Here is an 18,023-nt window from a genome sequence, read left to right on the forward strand (position 1 = left end):
TGGAACCAACCTAAGTGCCCATCGACCAATGAGTGGATAAAGAAAATGTGGCATACATACACCATGGAGTACTACTCAGCCACAAAAAGGAACAAAATAATGTCTTTTGTAGCAACTTGGATGGGGCTGGAAGCTGTTATTCTAAGCGAAGTAACTCAGGAATGGAAAACCAAATTCCGTATGTTCTCACTTGTAACTGGGAGCTAAGCGATGGGTACGCAAAGGCATACAGAGTGGTATAATGGACACTGGAGACTCAGAAGGGGGAGAGTAGAAAGGGGGTGAGGGATAAAAAAACTACATATTGTGTACGATGTATACTACTTGGGTGAGGAGTGCACTAAAGTCTCAGATTTCACCACTATATAATTCAGCCGTGTAACCAAAAACCACTTGTACCCTAAAAGCTATTGAAATAATTTTTTTTTTTTTTAAAGAAAGAAGTGTGCACAGGTAAGCCTTCTCTTTCAAATACAGACACCCTGAGAAGGGGACCATGTGGTAGTGAGTGTCTCTTCCACACCTTAATGTGAATTCGTGCAAAGAACTGGATTTTCCTAATAACTAGGTTTGATCATCAGAACGAGGGGATGAGGTGAGGGGTTTGAAAGGGTGCTGAGAGCTTAGATGGGATGATTTTGGAACACAGATTCCTGGATGGGTGGGTCTCAGCGGGTGGGGAGAGGAATTTGAGCAGTGTAGGAAAAGCATGAAGATACCAGGGGAAAAAAAAGTGTGCTGCAAATGCCCATTTCACTGCCCTCCAAAAAAACTGCCAAAGGAGAGTGGTGAAAAACCAAACGTCAAAGACACACTCAGGGTGGCTTCATAACTTCCCAATGTCCCCATCTCCTGGTTAGAACCAATGTTTATGTATTAACTGAGGACACACACACACCCAGAGAAAGTCCAAAAAAAAAAAAAAAAAACCACATAGCAATGCCCAGAAAACTACCCCAAACATGTTCCTTTCAAAGCTGCCAACTGAGGAGCCCTCCCTGATCAGTTGGAGGCAGATCAGACCTGTTTCCTTTAATTGCAACTTCCACCCTTCTAGAATTTCTCCTCCTCTGCAGGTCCAGGCCACAGAGACATTAATCCCTATTCAAGTGAAACTTCAAGGTTTTTCCTTCTATTAAAAAAATGAAAAACAAAAAACTCTCAAAACACCCCAAAGCAGTGTCTCTAATGCCACTGGTGTGTGCATTTGCCCGGAAGGGAGGGAGAGGCTCCAGGCACGGCACTGCATGGAGGCCTGGCCTCAAGTTTCCTCACCTGGCCTCTCTCTCGTTGAAAGGCAGAAATGCAACCCTTGGTCCCTCCTCCACCCCACTTCCCCACCCCCTGACAGCTTTGATAAACTGTGATTATTTCAGTCCCTACAGCACAGCTGTCCTGTGAATTGTCCAGTCAGGGTTATGGGGTGGAAGCCAAGGTCTGGAGTGTGGAGCTCAGATCTCCGAATAAACCGGCCCTCCCTTTCCCTCCTCTGCCTGCCTGCTCCCTAGCAGGTGGGAGTCGAGGAGGAGGGCGGTCTCTGGCTGAGACCAGGGATGACAGAAGCATTTTCTGAGCAGCCTGCTGATGGCAGAGCCCCAGTAGGGGAGGGTAAGGGAGCAGAGCTTGCAGACAGGGTTAGGGGTGGAGTCGCCTTACCTACGTGCTGTGAATGCAGGCCTCTCCAAAATCCTCCTTCATCCCAATCAAGGAGCCCTGAAATTGCACCTCTAGAGATTAACCTCAGGCTGCTTCTCTGCTTAAAATGTGCTGGTGCATTATTTGAGGACAGAAATGGAGCTTTAGTCACTTTGTCATTTACAGGAGGTATTTGGGAAATGTTGGTTGAATGAGTGACATTCTGGGCCGCTATTAGAAATAATAATAGAAGAAGAGGAGCAAAGCTCTGGGGGCTTTAAGGGAACTGGGCGGGGATGACCCTGAGTGGGGAGGGAGAAGAAAGTGATGCTAGGTCAATCCTACCATATCACAGTTGTGCACACAGCTAGCCAGGGCAACAACACGGGTGATCTGGTCCTTGCCCTTGAAGAGCGTGACTGTCTTACCAAGTAACGGCCATTTGTATGACTCTGCTAATCCTCCTCCGAGAAGTTGGGAAAATTGTCCTCAACACTCAGAATGGTCAAAGCTGAACTTCAGAAACCATCTACTTAAAGGCTCTCTGAATCATTTTCAGCAGCAGAAGCCCCCTTTCATAAATAAAATTTTGTGCAGAACCAGACCCACACAGATCTGTTGTGCTTGAGCCAGCTGTGTGAATCTCTGTGGAGAACACCAGCGTAATCCATCCAACTCCCCATTTCAAGTCAGGAAATTGAGGCAAAGAGAGGTTAAAAAGTGTTCTCAGACTTCACCACAATCACCTCCAAGCACCCGGTGGCCTCCCTTGAGATTCAACTTCAGTACTTCTTGGGTAGGCATGGGCATCTATAATCTTTTATTTATTTTTATTTTTTACTTTTTTGAGATGGAGTCTTGCTCTGTCACCTAGGCTGGAGTGCAGTGGTCCCATCTCAGCTCACTGCAACTCCCACCTCCTGGGTTCAAGCGATTCTCCTGCCTCCGCCTCCCTAGTAGCTGGGATTACAGGTGCACGCCACCACGCCTAGCTAATTTTTCTATGTTTAGTAGAGATGGGGTTTCACCATATTGGTCAGGCAGGTCTCGAACTCCTGACCTCAAGTGATCTGCCCGCCTCCGCGTCCCCAAGTGCTGGGATTACAGGCGTGAGCCATGGCACCTGGCCTGAAATCTTTTAAAAGAGTTTATAGGTGATTGCAACATGTAATCAGGTTTAGGAACTGCTGGACTAAGCACTATTTGATGGTGAAGAGTCCATTCACAGCAGAGCATAGTCCAGGCTGCTCTTGGGTCATACAAGCCAAATTCCATTACGATAACTTCCAAGAAGCACTGGAATTCATTTCTGGTCCTCAGGTTTGCCTACACTGAACATGATGCCACAGAATGGCTAATGACCAGGACTTAGGATGTTCTAATGAAAGGATAGTTTTTTTTTTTTTTTTTTTTTTTTGTAATGTTTGGTAGTCTTCAAACTAGGTGAGTTCCCCCATGCCAGTTGGCTCAAATTTGTCTTTGTTAAGAGTGTTAGTTATCCTATTCAGTCCCATAGGCATAAAACTGGGATAAAATGATTTCATTGTGGAGCTGAAATATCAGCATGAAATAGAGTACTCAGCCATACAAAGCGACTGTCTTATAGGAACATAGAGGGAAAGCTCAGTATAGAGCTCTGGGACATGCAAAGGAAACACCAGGGTGTGCAGGATGCTCAAGAGGTCTGAATGGCTCTCACTATACCTACAGAAAGCAAGCATGGCTGAGCTGATCCCAGAATATTTCCTGGCTACTGCTCCCTTGAGCATATAAACCCTTAAAGATAGGACGGCTACAATAAAAAGGCCATATTATCAACAAGTGTTGGTGGGGATATGGAGAAACTGGAACCATCACATACCTGCTGGTGGGAATGTCTAATGGTACAGCCACTGTAAAAAAACATTCTGGTAGTTTCCCAAAGGGTAACTATCAAGTTACCATATGACCCAGCAATTCCACTCCTAGGTATATACCCCAAAGAAATGAAAACCTAGGTCCACACAAAAACTTGCAAATGATTGTTCAAAACAGCATTATTTACAGAAGCCAAATATGGAAACAACCTATATATCCATCACGGGTAAATGGATTTACCCATTATGGGTAAATATCATTATGAATGGGTAAATAAAATATGGTATATCTATACAAGGAATATTGTTCAGCAATAAAGAGAAATGAAGTACTGATGCATGCTACAAAGCTAACGACTCAAAAGTGTTAGGTTAGTTGAAAGACACTAGTCACAAAAGACCACATATTATCTGATTCTATTTATACGAAAGGTCCAGAATAGGCAGATCTATAGAGACAAAAGGTAGATTATTGGTAACCTAGGACGGCTTGGGGTGAAATGGGCAGTGACTGCTAATGGGTACAGTATTTCCTTTGGAGTAATCAAAATACTATAAAACTGATTATGATAATGGTTACACAGCCCTGCAAATATGCTAAAAACCATTGAATTTACACTTTAAATGGGTGGATTATATGCTATGTGAATTATATCTCAATAAATTTTATTGACTGTTTTATTAAGAAAAACAGAAACAAAACAAACATTAGAAAAGTTTCTGTTGTTTAAGTTCTGTTTAATAGAGGCAGCCTCTGCTAGATTTCCCTAGGGCTTATGGATGGCAAGTGTCAACAGGAGCTGAGACCACTGTCATCTCTCCAGTGACCTCTTCCAGTGGCTCCAGAAAGACCAACGGACCAACCTGTTGTCTCCAGAAACAATTTAACAGAATTGTCAGCCAGAATCCACAGCCAAGAAAGCAATAGCCCTGCATGTATGTGTACAAAGCATATGTGTAGGCAGCACCGATTTTCCTGAAGGCCAAGTCCAGTTATATGATATCATTTGGGAGGGCCACATGTACATTTGCATCTGGTTTGCATCTAATTTGGAAAAGCCGACATAGATCGTGTGCCGTATTATTAGGTAATTTTTCAAGTTTGGAGTCTCGGAGTTGCTCCACTCAATTTGTTCAGTGGATGGACTCAGTTATTGACTGATGAATTACAGCTTGCTCCGGGGTTCCTGGCCTAGGAGGGGCAGCCTGTGGTCATGCAAGCTTTCCTGTTCTGTGTTCCATGCACACACAAGCCAAGCTACCATTGCGGGGCAGCTCTTATCCCACGGGGGGAACCTCCTTCTCACTAGCTGGCCTCTGGCATGGAGGAGGGAGGTGCATGGGTGCGGATGAAGTGGAAGGAGGCCCACTCTAGCTGATCCCCTTCCAAGCAAGGCCTAGATGGAGGGGGCCTTCCAAATGGAACAAAAGGGAAAATGACAGAAGAGAGCAAGCATTCCTATTTATCTAAACACAGGATCAAGATGTACAGTGGGAAAGTGAAATTATGCTGCAATTTTGAAAGTCATCCACTGAAGATAAACTCTCCCTTCAAAGGAATTACTCATTTCACTCCATCATGATACCTCAGGGTCTATCAGTATTCAAATTTGTTAAGCAATAACATGCAGAATGTATGATATAAAGGGCCTGTGTCATCACACATTCCCCACGCTATTTTTTTTTTTTTGCTAAGTCATGAGAAGTGCAGCAAGTTAAAAATCAAACAAAAATTAACAAGCACACACACACAAGATGGAAAATAAATCCTCCGTGGAAGTTACCATGAAGCAGGCGGCTTTAGAAAGGAAAAACACAATCTCTGACTAATATGAAGGAGACTCCAAATTGCTCTTGGCAACAATCTCTCAACCCGATTCCCCTCCCTCTATTCATCTCCACAGTTCCCAGCCAAAGGAAAATAAACTGAACAGCTCTCTCCCTGGCCCAACCTGTAGGGCTGCCTGGCTGAGCAAGGGCTGAGCAAACAAACATCCCCATGCAATTATACACCTGTGTAATTGCTGTAAACACTGGGACAGCCAGCCGGGTGCTCACGGCCCTTATCAAGCTGATAATCTCAATATTGGGGGAAAATGCCTTTATTCTGGCAGCACGACATCAAGGTAGTATGCAATATGATCTTGTGACCTCAAACCCAGGATTTTTTTTTTTTTTTTTTTAAGAAAAGGAAGTAGAAAAAAACTATTCTTCTAGCAGGAGTCGGTAACAATTCTGGGGAAAGAAAGTCCCAGAGCATCACTCAGATGGGTAATAGCTTCAAGGCAAGATTTATCAGTTCACCTTCCTCACAAAAGTGATAGTTAATTTTAGAGGTAGTTATCTTAAACCTATTACACCATTCAGGATGGAAGGAGAGTTAACAGGCCAAACGCCCCAGATTATTTCTGGCTGCTCTGTCTCAAACATCCATCCAACACCATTCTATTAGGACAGATATGTCTGGTCAGCTAAAACGAAGGAGGACAGGATTCTCAGGAAATGGCATTGTAAGTGGAGATGTAAGTGGATGAAGGGTCTTTCAGTTGAGTCCTAAAACCGCCCCGGAAGGCCAAAGTGAGCTGCTCTGTGAACCATGTATGGTCTAGAGACTTGGGTTCTAGTCTTGGCTTTGCTACCAACAAGTCCTGTGAGTGTAGACAAGCTTCCCTCCCCAAAGGTAAGGGCAGGCGCTTGAAGCTAAACTCAAGTCCTATGAAAACGCCATCCTGGCCACTGAGGAAGTGGGCAGATGCATCAGGAGGGTGACACCCTGGGACAGTTCTCAGCCCGGCCAGCACTGATCCAGAGAGAGATGCCAGTACTCTCAGAGACTGTTTGGGCCTCTTCTTGTCATCTCCAGCTGGCATGTGCCAAAAGTGCAGACTCTTCGAAACCCACAACTGTAAACCCTAAATGAATAATCTGAACAGCAGGGACTCAAACAGCTTCCTGGGCACTTGGGGCAGAGGCTGACTGTGCTGTGTGCACTCCACTGCATCCCCTTGAACCAGGGACAAGTCCTGGTGACTGCAGCATGGAGACTCCAGTCATTCTAACTTCCCCGCTCTTTCCTCTCCTTCCTTCTCCCTCTCCTCCTCTTCATCCAGGCCTCCTGCTGCTGCTTCTCAACAGCAATGCTTCCCAGGCTCCTTCCCAGGCTCCATCTCACTTCATCCAACCCTTTGAGGGTTGCACTATTACTATTACTATTACTATTCCCATTGACAGAGGCCAGAGATCTCGTCTGATTTCAGTTACTGATGTATGCCCAGCACTTAGCATGGTACCTGGACACATACAGTAAACAATACAATAGCGTTGAATAAATGACTGATTGTTTAAAAAGAAAATGACATTAAAAAAAGTTAATATTAAGTGTAACACATACTATTTTCTGTTGTACTATAATTATACCAAGGCGAGTCCTGTCTCTGCAATTAAAGTGTAAGATTCTAAAAGACGTGGGGTACAATGAGTGGCTTTCAATCCTGCCTCTGCTACTACCTGGACAATGTACTTAACCCATTTGGGCCTCAGTTTCCCCATCTGCAAAGTGGGGCTAATGATTCATATCTGATGTGGCCTAATATGAGTCTTTTTTGGGAGAGTGGGTTCTTTTTCTATGCAGCCCAGGTTGTGCCTTAAGGGGGGAGGACCGGCACTGGGGCTACTTTTCTTTCCTGGAGTTTCACCCAGCGGGGGTTCCTGAGCCTTTCTAAGCCCAGAGAGGATTTAACTGGGTGAAAGAAGGGGGACGGAGGGAGTGGAGCTGAAACTTGAACCTGGCAGAGCCTTTACCACCTCCAAGCCAGCGCGCCCCTCCCCCTTCCAAAAAATCTTCTATCTCATCTGGAGAAACTGCTCGATTGTTTCAATCACTTCCTTTCTATTTTCAAAATTCCGCATTTAGAAGAACTGGAAGTGGTCTGCCACTAGCTGACCAATAAGTCACTGGAGTGGGGCTTCCTTCTGCGCGAAGCTGAGTACCAGCTATTAAAAGAAAGAAGGCAGCCGCCCGCTGCCCACCCGCCTGCCGGCACAGACACAGCCGGGACAACGGAAGCCAGGAACAGAAAGGAGCGACCCCGGAGCCCTCACCACAGAGCACGGGGTGGGGGACCCGACGCTGGATGCTCCGCGCGGGGTGGGTGGCGGGCAGGGGGGCGTGGGTGCTGGGTTAGGGGGAAGCTCTCTCCATCGTCCTTCCCAGGCCAGCCCCGCGGCCGCTGCGCCCGCCTGCAGGAACTCAGGCGCTCCAGTGGGTGACGCGGGCCCGGGCGCCCGCGGGAGTGGGGACGCACGGGGTCAGTCCTTTTGCGCCACCCACACCGGGCCGCCTCCGGAGCTGAGAGACTACAGCTCGACTCGCCTGCTCGGGTGGGAGTGCTCCCCATCCACTCACCCCCAGGTTGGAGTCCAGGGAAGAGCCCCCCACCCACCCAGCTCAGCGCGCGATTTGAGCCCAGGGACCTGACAGGACACCCGCCGCGCGCCTAGCTGGACTTCTGCCAATCGCTCCTTTAATTTCTGCCCGTATCGCCGGACCTCGACTTTTGCCAAGTTGCCATGGCTTTTGTCCCCCCTCCCTCCCGTCCCCAAGTTTTGCATCTGACTCTCAGGAGGACCAAGCATTCTTGGGGGAGACAATTTAAACTACCAATGTACACCCGCAACTCCCTCTCGGAGTGCCCTTACGTTCCTTCGGCTGGCCCCTCGCCCCAAAGGAGCCCGCTGGCGTGGGCCGGCGGCAATGGGGCAGCGGCGAGAGTTGCTCTCTGCAGAGTTCCAGATCCTCTCTCCTATTTCGGAAGAGGTGCGTGGCCCCACGCCCCGCAGGAGCTCCGGCGAGGCGGGGGGAGTTGAACGCTTTGCGGACGCCGCCACCCGCGCCAGCCGGAGCCGCCCCGCGGCCACCCGGCCACAGGGTCCCCGCAGCGCGTAGCGAGAATGCCCGCAGCGCCCGAGCTCTCCCGGCCGCCCGGAAGGGCTTCCTCCCCCACCCCCTCCCCCACGGCCCGGCCGCTGGGCTCCCCAGAGCCCCGATCCTAGCCCAGAGGCGGGCCGAGGCCGCCGCAGACCCACCTGGCCGCCCGGGGGACGCCGCGCTCGTGCCCGGGCCGTGTCCTGAGCGCCGCCAGGGTCCCGGGCTGGGAATCCACGCGGCCGCGCTGCTCGCGGGAGCCTGCCGCAGCCGGCGGGAGGTTGTCATTGATTCGTGCTGGGCGAGTTAAGCCATTCCAGGAGTGGTTTTGAGAGAGCACTCCCTCCCCTCCCTCCAACCAGAAGTATTTGGCCGGGAGCCCCTTTGGTCCACCTGTACTGTTAAGCGCAGGTCTCACCACTCGCGCGTTACGCTTCACTTTATGACACCAAATTAAGCTCTTTGGAAAAGGTAAAGCAGAAATAAAGGCCAGGGCGGTGGAGGAGCTTTTCTTTTCCCCTCCTTTCTCCCGGGTTCCTCCGTTTTGTTTTTTGTGGGTTCCCCCCCCCCCTTCTCTAGTACTTCACAAAATGACTTACCACTTATCTCAAAGCAAGGGAGGCTTTTTATTATTATTGTTTTATTCAATTCAGCGTGTCTGTCTTTTTAGAGGCAATTTATTTCCATTTGCCTGAAACCTAAGCCCAATAAAATTACTAGAATTATATGTTTTCTCCTTACAGGGTCGTGAGTGTAACTTAACCAAATCAAACACTGCACAGCAATCCTTTAAGTAACAAAAAAAAGAGGGAGTGCAGGAAGTAACCACAGCACTGCAGCTCCCTCCTCCGCTGGGGGTCATGAGACCTTGTGGGTGGGACCCACAGACACCCCCTTCCCCTCGAACAAACAGACATATCACGCAGGCTGACTCAGAAATGCCAACTGGAGATTCCGGCAGTCCACACTGGGGTGGGCCAGCCACCAATCACAGAGGTGTGGCCAAACACCCTCTCCCAGGCCTTTCCTTCAAACCTCACACAAACCTCTCCTTCAAGCCTTCTTGAAAACTGCCACCTGGGAGGCTCTGGACAGCTGGGAGCTGTCAGGCCTCTTTTACCCTGGAACTGACTGGTCACCTGGAGGAAATAACCATTTAATGCCTTGATACCTCTGCTGACTGTTCTCAGAAATGGGGGAAGCGCCAGGGGAGTGAATCTTTCCTGTTGATCATCTTACCCTGGTGCCATGGAAAATAAGCACAAAACAAGAGTCCAATGAGGTGCTTGGCCTTCCATGGCCTCTGCCACTCTTCTCCGGCAGGCCATGAGCCTTAAAGGATCCTGAAACCAGAAGTAAATCTCAAAGGTGCATTGGCCATGAAGGTCCAGGGATGAGGCTGTGCTTTGCAGAGCCCCAGAAAGATGGTTCAGACAAAACTATCTCCTCCAACAGGTGCCCCTTGCCTGAAATTCCAATGTTAGAGATTCATTCCTTCTCGGGGTATGCTCTGCAGGGAGCCTGCCCCAGAGAGGCAGGGAAACTTGCGTCAGGAAGGCAGGAAAGGTCGGGTCTCTCTCTGTGGTTCCCTCTAAAACTGTAAATACCCACTGCTGCAGGCAGGGGAGCAGGCATTTCCACAATAGACTAGAATGCATCTGTCAAACCCTCCATGCTGTGGAAAGAGGGCTGTGGACTGCTGCGTGAGGGGAGAGAGAGGCTGGGTAGCCAGGATGTGGTGGGGAGAGGCTGCTAGGTCAGGGAATTGGGTGCTGAAGGGAAGAAGCAGGGGTGCTTCATCAGAGCAGGTGGACAGTTTCCAAGATTGGATGACTCCATAGCTTTTTATCAAAAACCAGGTACTCCCGGAACACCCAAGCCAAAGACTGAGAAGTCAAATCCCTTTGTCCACAAAGGCACTAGTTAAATATCCAATGAAGCATAACTCCACACTCCACTCCCAGACCCCAGGAGGTAAAGGTGCCAACACATAACCTGGATGGAATCAGTATGAATCCAGAAGTGTTTGCTGTGTGCCCGTAAAGGGTTTGCCTCAGCGGCCTGGGTGGAGGTGGGGTGGGTGCAGTGGGGTGCCAACCTCGGAGCCTCTCTTCTTGTGGGGCAGATAAAGCACAGGCGGACTGGACAGTGGGGCAAGGTGCATCCAGCACCCTGTGGGTGCATAAGGAACAGGGCAGTGCTTTTGCAGAGCAGTTAGTAAGGCAGGCTCACAGGGACAGGGCTACAGGAGGAGTGGGGCTGGGCAGGCCTGGAAGATGGTGCTGCAGGGAGCAGGAGAGGAGGGCATGTCAGGTGCGGGAGTGGAGGCAGGAGGGGGAGTCACTGGGGAAAGCCAGCAGCTGGCCTGGTTCAGAGGGTTCTCTCAGTAGTTAAGAAAACAGGAGGGGGTCTATGAGGTAGAGCCAGTTTATGGGTGCAGCTTCTGGCTGAAAGGAGAGAGTGCAGGGCAGGGCCTTGTTTGGAGAGGAGGAAGGATGGGAGCACCTTTTCAAACCCAGCTGGAGCGGGATGTGGGAGGGAAGCTGTAGGGAGGGGTGCACAGAGTTGAGGTGCCCAGCCCAGCTTACCCCCAGGCGGCTCCTCCTAGCCAGGGTTCCAGCCCCCGGACTGGAAGGAGTGTCTGGGTAGGCTATGGGTGGTGCCAGGGCCAATGATATTGCAGCCAAGAGCCTGGGGAGAGCTGGCTGCTGTCCAGCCCACCGGCTGGGTCCTGCAGTGGACAGTGAATGCCACTCCTCCCTCCCCCTAATCACTGTGTGTGTGTGCCCTGCTGGGACACACCCTTCGGAATGGTTCTGGGCACAAAGTGGGGAGCCCCGCCCCACCACCCCTCCAGCCTCCCTCGGTGCCAGCTGCCTCCTGGGAACAGGAACATAAAGCAGTCTCAGTGAAGTGGGTGGGGAGAGAGGGCAAGGGGAGGCTCCCAAAGCCACCCACAGAAGGGGCTCTGGATGCACCAGACTCCAGATCTGAGTGTGCATTTCCTTTTGGGCCTGGATTCCTTCCTAGGCCCTCTTTGGCCTCCTCCTCCTCCTCAGCTCCCTTCCTCCAGCCCTAGCCCTTCTCAGCCCCCACCTCTGGTTCCCCGCCTTCCCGGTTCAGGTCAGCCAGAGCACGTGGAAGCCCGCTGGCTTCACACGGCAAGCCTGCCCTGACTTTCACAGCTGGCTCCAAACTCAACAACTCACTCATGTTCCAGTGAGGACGAAAGCTCCTACTTCAACCACCGAGCATGGCTCAGAAAGCTAAACAGAAGCACATAAGCAAACATGCTACTGTCTTAACTTGAAACCTCAGCAGGGCCTAGTCATCTGCTGGGGTTGTAATGTAGGCACACAAACAGCTTTGTGCCCACAAGCACACGCAGATACAGTGTCTGCACACACGTGCATAAAGAGGCAGACACATGTATGAGCTCTGTGATCTGCAAAGAGTATACTAATATCGACTGAGGGCCTATGCCCTCACTCTACGCAACCACGCTGTGAGGTAGATCTTGTTATTTCCTCCATCTTACTGATAAGGAAACTGGAGCTCAGAGAGGTTTTACAACTTGTTTAAGGTCACACCGCCTGACATATGATAAAATTGGACATCACACTGCATCTTTGTGACTCTGGTGACTCAAGGCAACCCTGGGGTTCAAGCTCTGGCTCTTTGGTTCATACAATTGGTTCCCTAAGGGGCAGTGTGGTTTGCTGATGCATGCCTCAGTTTATCCATCTGAACAAGCAGGGTAATGACTCTTCCTGAACCCAAGAGGGTATTGTTAGGCAGGGGGAGGCTGAGATGGAGGTTGGCCTTTGGTAGAGTGCTGAAGCAAGTCATCCTAGAGGATGTGCAGACATGGGAATGAGTGATACTCAAGCCAGAAACTCAGCACCACGCTTGCTGCCTCCCTGTCCTTCCTGGCCCCCACCCCCGCCCCCACCCAAACCATCCATCAGCGAGTCTGTCTCCAAAATAGAGCTCGAACCTGCCCTCTTCCTGCCACCTCTGCCACTGCTGCCCTTGGCGGAGCCTCTATCCCCTCTCACCTTGACTTCTACAGGCACCTCCTAACTGGTCTCTCTGCCCCATTCCTGTTCTGCTCCTTCGGCCCAACGCCACACGACTGCCAAAGCAATCCACTTAAAACAGGCATCTGGTCCTGTCATAGGGCACTCACATGCACTTTAGATTATTCACCATAGCCCTCAAGGCCCTTCTCTCGCCAAACTCCCTGCACCCCATACTGCAATCACAGACAGGCATCCCCCCTGCACCGCCCCCCCTCACTGTTCCTTCTCCTTCCTGCTGTGGGACTTGGCTTATGCAAATTTCCCAGCCTGAAATGCTCCCCCAACTTTGGGTCTTGCAGGAATGTCACCTCCTCAGAGAGGCCTTTCCTGACCACATAGATAAATTAGGATCTTGTGCCCCATTATCTATTTCAGACCCTTGATCAAAGGATTCATGCTCGCATTGATTTTATTATTTGACTGTCCCTTCCTCTAGAATGTTGGCTACTTGATGGCAAGGACCCATGCATCTTTTCTTACTGTATCGTGCCTGGTATGTCACTGGCCCCAGGCAGGTATGTGTGGTACAGGTGTTTATTGAGAGAATCCTAGATCTGGGAAACAGAAGGACTGGATCTTGTCTTGATGAAATTCTTCCATTGTAGAGAAAATTTGTGAACCGGGGGGGAAAAGTAACCCATAATCTCATCACACTAGGAAGGCTAATATTTATGGTGTCATGGTGGCGTGGGCAGCGGGTCAGTCTTTCTGTCGCTGGAGTGAACATTTCACACCGCATTTAACACAGGCTCCACTTGTCATTCCTCCTTGTACTTCTTGGATGCTTAACAAATGTTTAATTAAATTTTGAGGAAAACTGAAAGAAAATGCAACCAGCTCAAGGGAGGAGGGACATGCCAAGCCTCTTCCTTCGTGGCCCCTCTGGCTTCCTGTCCAATCACAGGCTATGACCTCACCGTTCTGAACTCCACTGTTTGCATATTAGCACCTGTGGATTGTAATGGCATGGCTCTATCACTTTCATCCACAGATCAGATTTTATTGAAATGTATTAAATGCCAATTTGAAATAATAATGCATTGCCATTTAGCATCGAGAACAGACAGGGAGCCACGAACTGAAGCTAAGCTACACTTTAACAGCCCTTTATATGGTCACCGAGTTTACCCAAATCTGTTAGTTGCCAAGGCTACATACATTTCTGCCACTGTGTGTTAGGGGGGCAACCCAGCCATTTGGAACCTATCGGCCGTTTGCCAGACTCCATCAAACTCCTCCACTTCTTCCAGAACATAATGGTGATCCAGAGAAATGGAGTCCTTTGGGCTTACTGGCCTTTGGCTGCCCTGTCCTGCAGGGGCTGGAAGGCAAGCGCAAGGAGCTGTAGCCCCAGAGGGAGGATTGGGGGCCGGCAGAGCCTGCCTCCCATTTAGGAGCACTGGGAGACCAGCCGGTGCTTGTCTGGGGCCCTCAGGAACCTCCGAGGGGGAGGTGTGGGCCAAGCACAGGGTGCTGGGTTGTTCTCTCTGTGGGAAAGTACCCTGCCAGGCTGGAGTGCAGGGCAGGACTCCTAGCCTGGCTGGCTGCACAGTAGGCTGTGCGGGGTCCCAGACCTCTGCTCACAGCCTGAGGGCCCCAGGGCTGCCAGGGCCTCACCCTCCTCCCAGACTGTATCAGGTAACACCATCAGGCACCCACTGTGGGAGGAGGGGAGGGTGCCAGGCAGGAGCTTCAGCTAAGCCTGGCTTGTGGGGAGGAGTTGGGGGGGTGGCTGGGCCTGTCACCATGGATCCCAGAGGAGGAGGGCTTGGTCAGAATTTGGCCAAGGTGGGATAGTGGCAGGAAAGGGGGTGGCACCACTAGCTAGGGGAGGCAGATTCCCTCTTGTCTTCCTTCCTCCCTCCTTCCTTCACTCCTCCCTCTCTCCCTTCTTGACTCTTCCTTCCTGTTCACCTTCCTTCTCCCTTCCTCCTCCTTTTGCTCCTCTCTCCCTTCCTTCCCTTCACAGGTATGTACTACCTATTCTGTGCCCCACACCACTCCAGGCTTTGGCTGTAAAGTGGTGAACAATCCACGTGGTCTCCACCCTTATGGAGCTGACCTTCTTCTAGCAGGGGAAAGATAATAAACAGATAAACATCTACCATGAACTCAGGTGGGTGAGTCCAGATCATTCAGCCCCATCCTTAGGCAAACCACTTTTCCATCTCCAGCAGCCTCTCATCTCATTTGTTCCCCACCCTCAGGGGCCAGGAGCAGCATTATAGCTCCCATATACTGTGAGGAAGTGGGGTTGAGGGTGGGGAGGTGACTTGCCTGAGGTCACACTGGGAGCACAGGTGGAGCTGCTGCAGTGGAACCTTGGCCATCTGCCTCCCAGGGGAGTGCTTTTTTCTTCCTCCAGCAGGGTTACCGGCACTTACCTCCAAAGCAAGGGAAAGATTTAATTCTGTGCTTCTAAAGACACTTTCTGTTTTTAAGAGAACATTTATGCACAGAAAACTAAGAAAAAAATGCACAAAGAACCTCACCCTAGGACAAACAACTAATTCACCTTATATTAAATTACCACTTACTGTGTGCAAGCCAGGATCCCTGAGAGTCTAGGCAGCCTCAAGAGCTGAGGTCTGCCTACATTAGCTGCAAACTGTCATCATGACCCACATTCCCTTTGTCAGCTCCTAAGAGCTGACAAAGACTCTCTCCTTCAATAAACCTCAGACAGGTTCCTCTGAGCCCCCTCTTGTCCTTGGGCCCTGTCTTTGGCCTGCCTAGTCCAGTTTTAACAAAAATGCTGCTAAGTCAGGTTAGCAAGAATCCCCCATCCCTTGATATCTAATCATCTTGACCTGCTGGCCTGCCTTCTGCAAGAATCCTGTTAAGTCAGTTCAGCGAGGATCCCCCTACCTTTGATGTCTCCTCTTGGTAATTTTCCATCCACTCACCACCCTCTGCACCTTGGCTATAAATCCGTACTTGTCTTTGTATTTGGTGCTGAACCCGGATCCCTCTCCCCTATTGCAGTCCGGCCCAACTCTGAATATAACAAGGACAAGCGGGAGTACCCCTATTGCAGTAGTCCTGAATAATCTTTAGGCCAGGAGCGGTGGCTCACACCTGTAATCTTAGCACTTTGGGAGACCGAGGTGGGCGGATCACTTCAGGTCAGGAGTTCGAGACCAGCCTGGCCAACATGGTGAAAGCCCCATCTTTACTAAAAGTACAAAAATTAGCTGGACGTGGTGGTGCCTGCCTGTAATCCCAGCTACTCGGGAGGCTGAGGCAGAAGAATCACTTGAAGCCGGGAGGCGGAGGTTGCAGTGAGCCAAGATTGCACCACTGCACTCTAGCCTGGGCGACAGAGCAAGACACCTTCTCAAAAAAAAAAATTTTTTTTTTCTTAGTTTTCTTTACCATGTAACAACTACATAAACAAAACATTTCCTTTATTTTATTTTTTTTAGACAGGGTCTCACTTTGTCACCCAGGCTGGAGTGCAGTGGCACAAACAGGGCTTATTGCAGCCTCAACCTCCCAGACTCAAGTAATCCTCCCACCTCAGCCTCCCAAGTAGCTGGGACTACAGGTGCACACCACCATGCCTGGCTAATTTTTGTATTTTTTTGGTAGAGACAGGGTTTTGTTATGTTACCCAGGTTGGTGGCAAACTTCTGAACTCAAGCCATCTGCTCGCCTCAGCCTCCCAAAATACTGGGATGACAGGTATGAGCCACTACACCAGGCCAAATTTTTTTAGTAGTTATGTTGCTGTGACTTGGACAGTCTCAGATTTATCACTGCACCCCTGACCTCTCACTCAGGACTCCAAGTGTGTGTCTTTGAAGCCTTTGTCTTCACTCCCGATTGAGGGATTGGGGAGTCCATGGGTGAGTTCTACTCCTGATGAAACCCAGTGCTCCAGATGATAGTCCACTGAAGGACACATTTTCATTCTTAAGATTCTGAGTGTGCTCTCTGAGGCTGGGTTACAGTCCCAGGTTTCTTAGGTTGAAGGGTACTTATTTGAGAAAGAATCTTCCTGGATGGATGTCTTCTGGGCTCTTTTTCAGTAGAGATTCATTCCCTGACCCTCAAGAGGAGGCATTCCTGGTTCTTTGGGGAGGCCTCTGCTCTAGAATCTGGGTTAGAGACTCAGGCAAACCGAGACTGGGTTGCAGTCTTGGGCATCTTTGTTGGGGAGAAGTCATTAGTTAATAACGTGGGAACTTCTCAGTGGACTGGAAATCGTCTTCTGGAAGCCCTGCTGACTATATGTCCCACAATAATGGCACAAACTCTGTCTGCTTCCTTTCTTGTTGGCATAATTTACTGGGTAACCTAGAACTTCAATGACTTTCAAGGGGACAAGGCCCCTCAAAGGCCTGTCCCTTCCCATTGCTTTTGCTCCTTTCTCCTCCTCTTACCACCTTCATCTTCCCTTCAGCTCCCTGGACCCTTCAGCATGTCTCCTTTGCCATCTCTCTGCCCACCATTGACACTTCAGCCCCTCAACTCCCTACAGTAATTTGAACTTTAGACCCCTGCCCTGATTGCGGGTCTCAAGGGACTCAGGGAATCCCTGCTAAGCAACTGCATATCAGGGCAAAAGAAAATCTTTAAAGTCTCCTCCACAAATATTGGTAAAAAGCTTTTGCTGTCTTATTGAGCAGGTAACCTTAACTTGTCCCATCTGTCAAAATGCAATTCAGATAAGAAGAGGAAGTGGGGCAATGACGAGAGCCAATGATGATATAGATATAGACCAGTGAGCTTTGTATTACCCTGTTTACATAACTCATGGCTAAAATTTCAGAATAAAAGGTGAAATAGATGGTCTCTATTTGTGTCTGTCTATATGTTTATGTGTGCATGTATGTATGTATACGTGATATTTTTCTACCTCTGGATAGCATTACCAAATTAATTTATAAAATCTTTTACAAGACTGCTATTCAAATTGACTTAAATATTCCTTAAAATCTCAGAAATATAGAAACTAATCCAAATGTTTTTCAAGTTCATGTGATTTAAGTAAACCATTGGAAAGTAAGAATAATTTAATATTGCTGGTTTAATAAAACCAGCTATATCTTTTGAGTTATCAGCATTGAGTATAATACGATTATACATTTTGTATTTAATTTTTTCCTAGGTTTTTTGCTTTTGTGATTTTTTTGTTTAGATACTTGCCTAAAATGCATGTGTTGTAAAAATAGTTAACAGGGAAATAACTTGAGATGATGGCTAGCTTTGTCTAGTGTATTGTGAAATTTTGATAAACAATCCAAGCATATGTGTTAAGAACATGTGTATTAATTTAAGTGGAATAAAAGTTTTATAAATGGACATTTCAATAATAATTATGTTTTATAATATCTGACTAATAATTGTTTCCAAAATTTTTTGTAATTTGCAACATTAGACCTATGCTAAATTAAGCAATAGATATTAATTACTAGACCATTTATAAATAAACTACTGAAACATTAATTACTAAGCTTAAGTTTATATAATTTTGGCTACTTATTTTTATATAGTACAGAGAGGCTATATACGTTTGGGTAT

General features: G+C 48.8%; 1 protein-coding gene across 4 annotated transcripts in view; it reads right to left on the reverse strand.

Annotated features, from left to right (window-relative positions):
- The window catches only part of ZBTB7C (zinc finger and BTB domain containing 7C), a 386,806-nt gene that overhangs the window by 101,520 nt on the left and 267,263 nt on the right, over positions 1-18,023 (reverse strand). The window contains exon 1 of one of the 4 annotated variants that reach the window (XM_512122.7): positions 8,577-8,962. The exons of the other annotated variants lie outside the window; for them this stretch is intronic. The gene's annotated coding sequence lies outside the window, so the exon portion shown is untranslated. Of the gene's footprint in view, positions 1-8,576; positions 8,963-18,023 lie in introns of those variants that run through there. 4 annotated transcript variants of the gene reach the window in all.

The sequence above is a fragment of the Pan troglodytes genome, chromosome 17, assembly GCF_028858775.2.
Source record: "Pan troglodytes isolate AG18354 chromosome 17, NHGRI_mPanTro3-v2.0_pri, whole genome shotgun sequence".
Lineage (NCBI taxonomy): Eukaryota > Metazoa > Chordata > Mammalia > Primates > Hominidae > Pan > Pan troglodytes.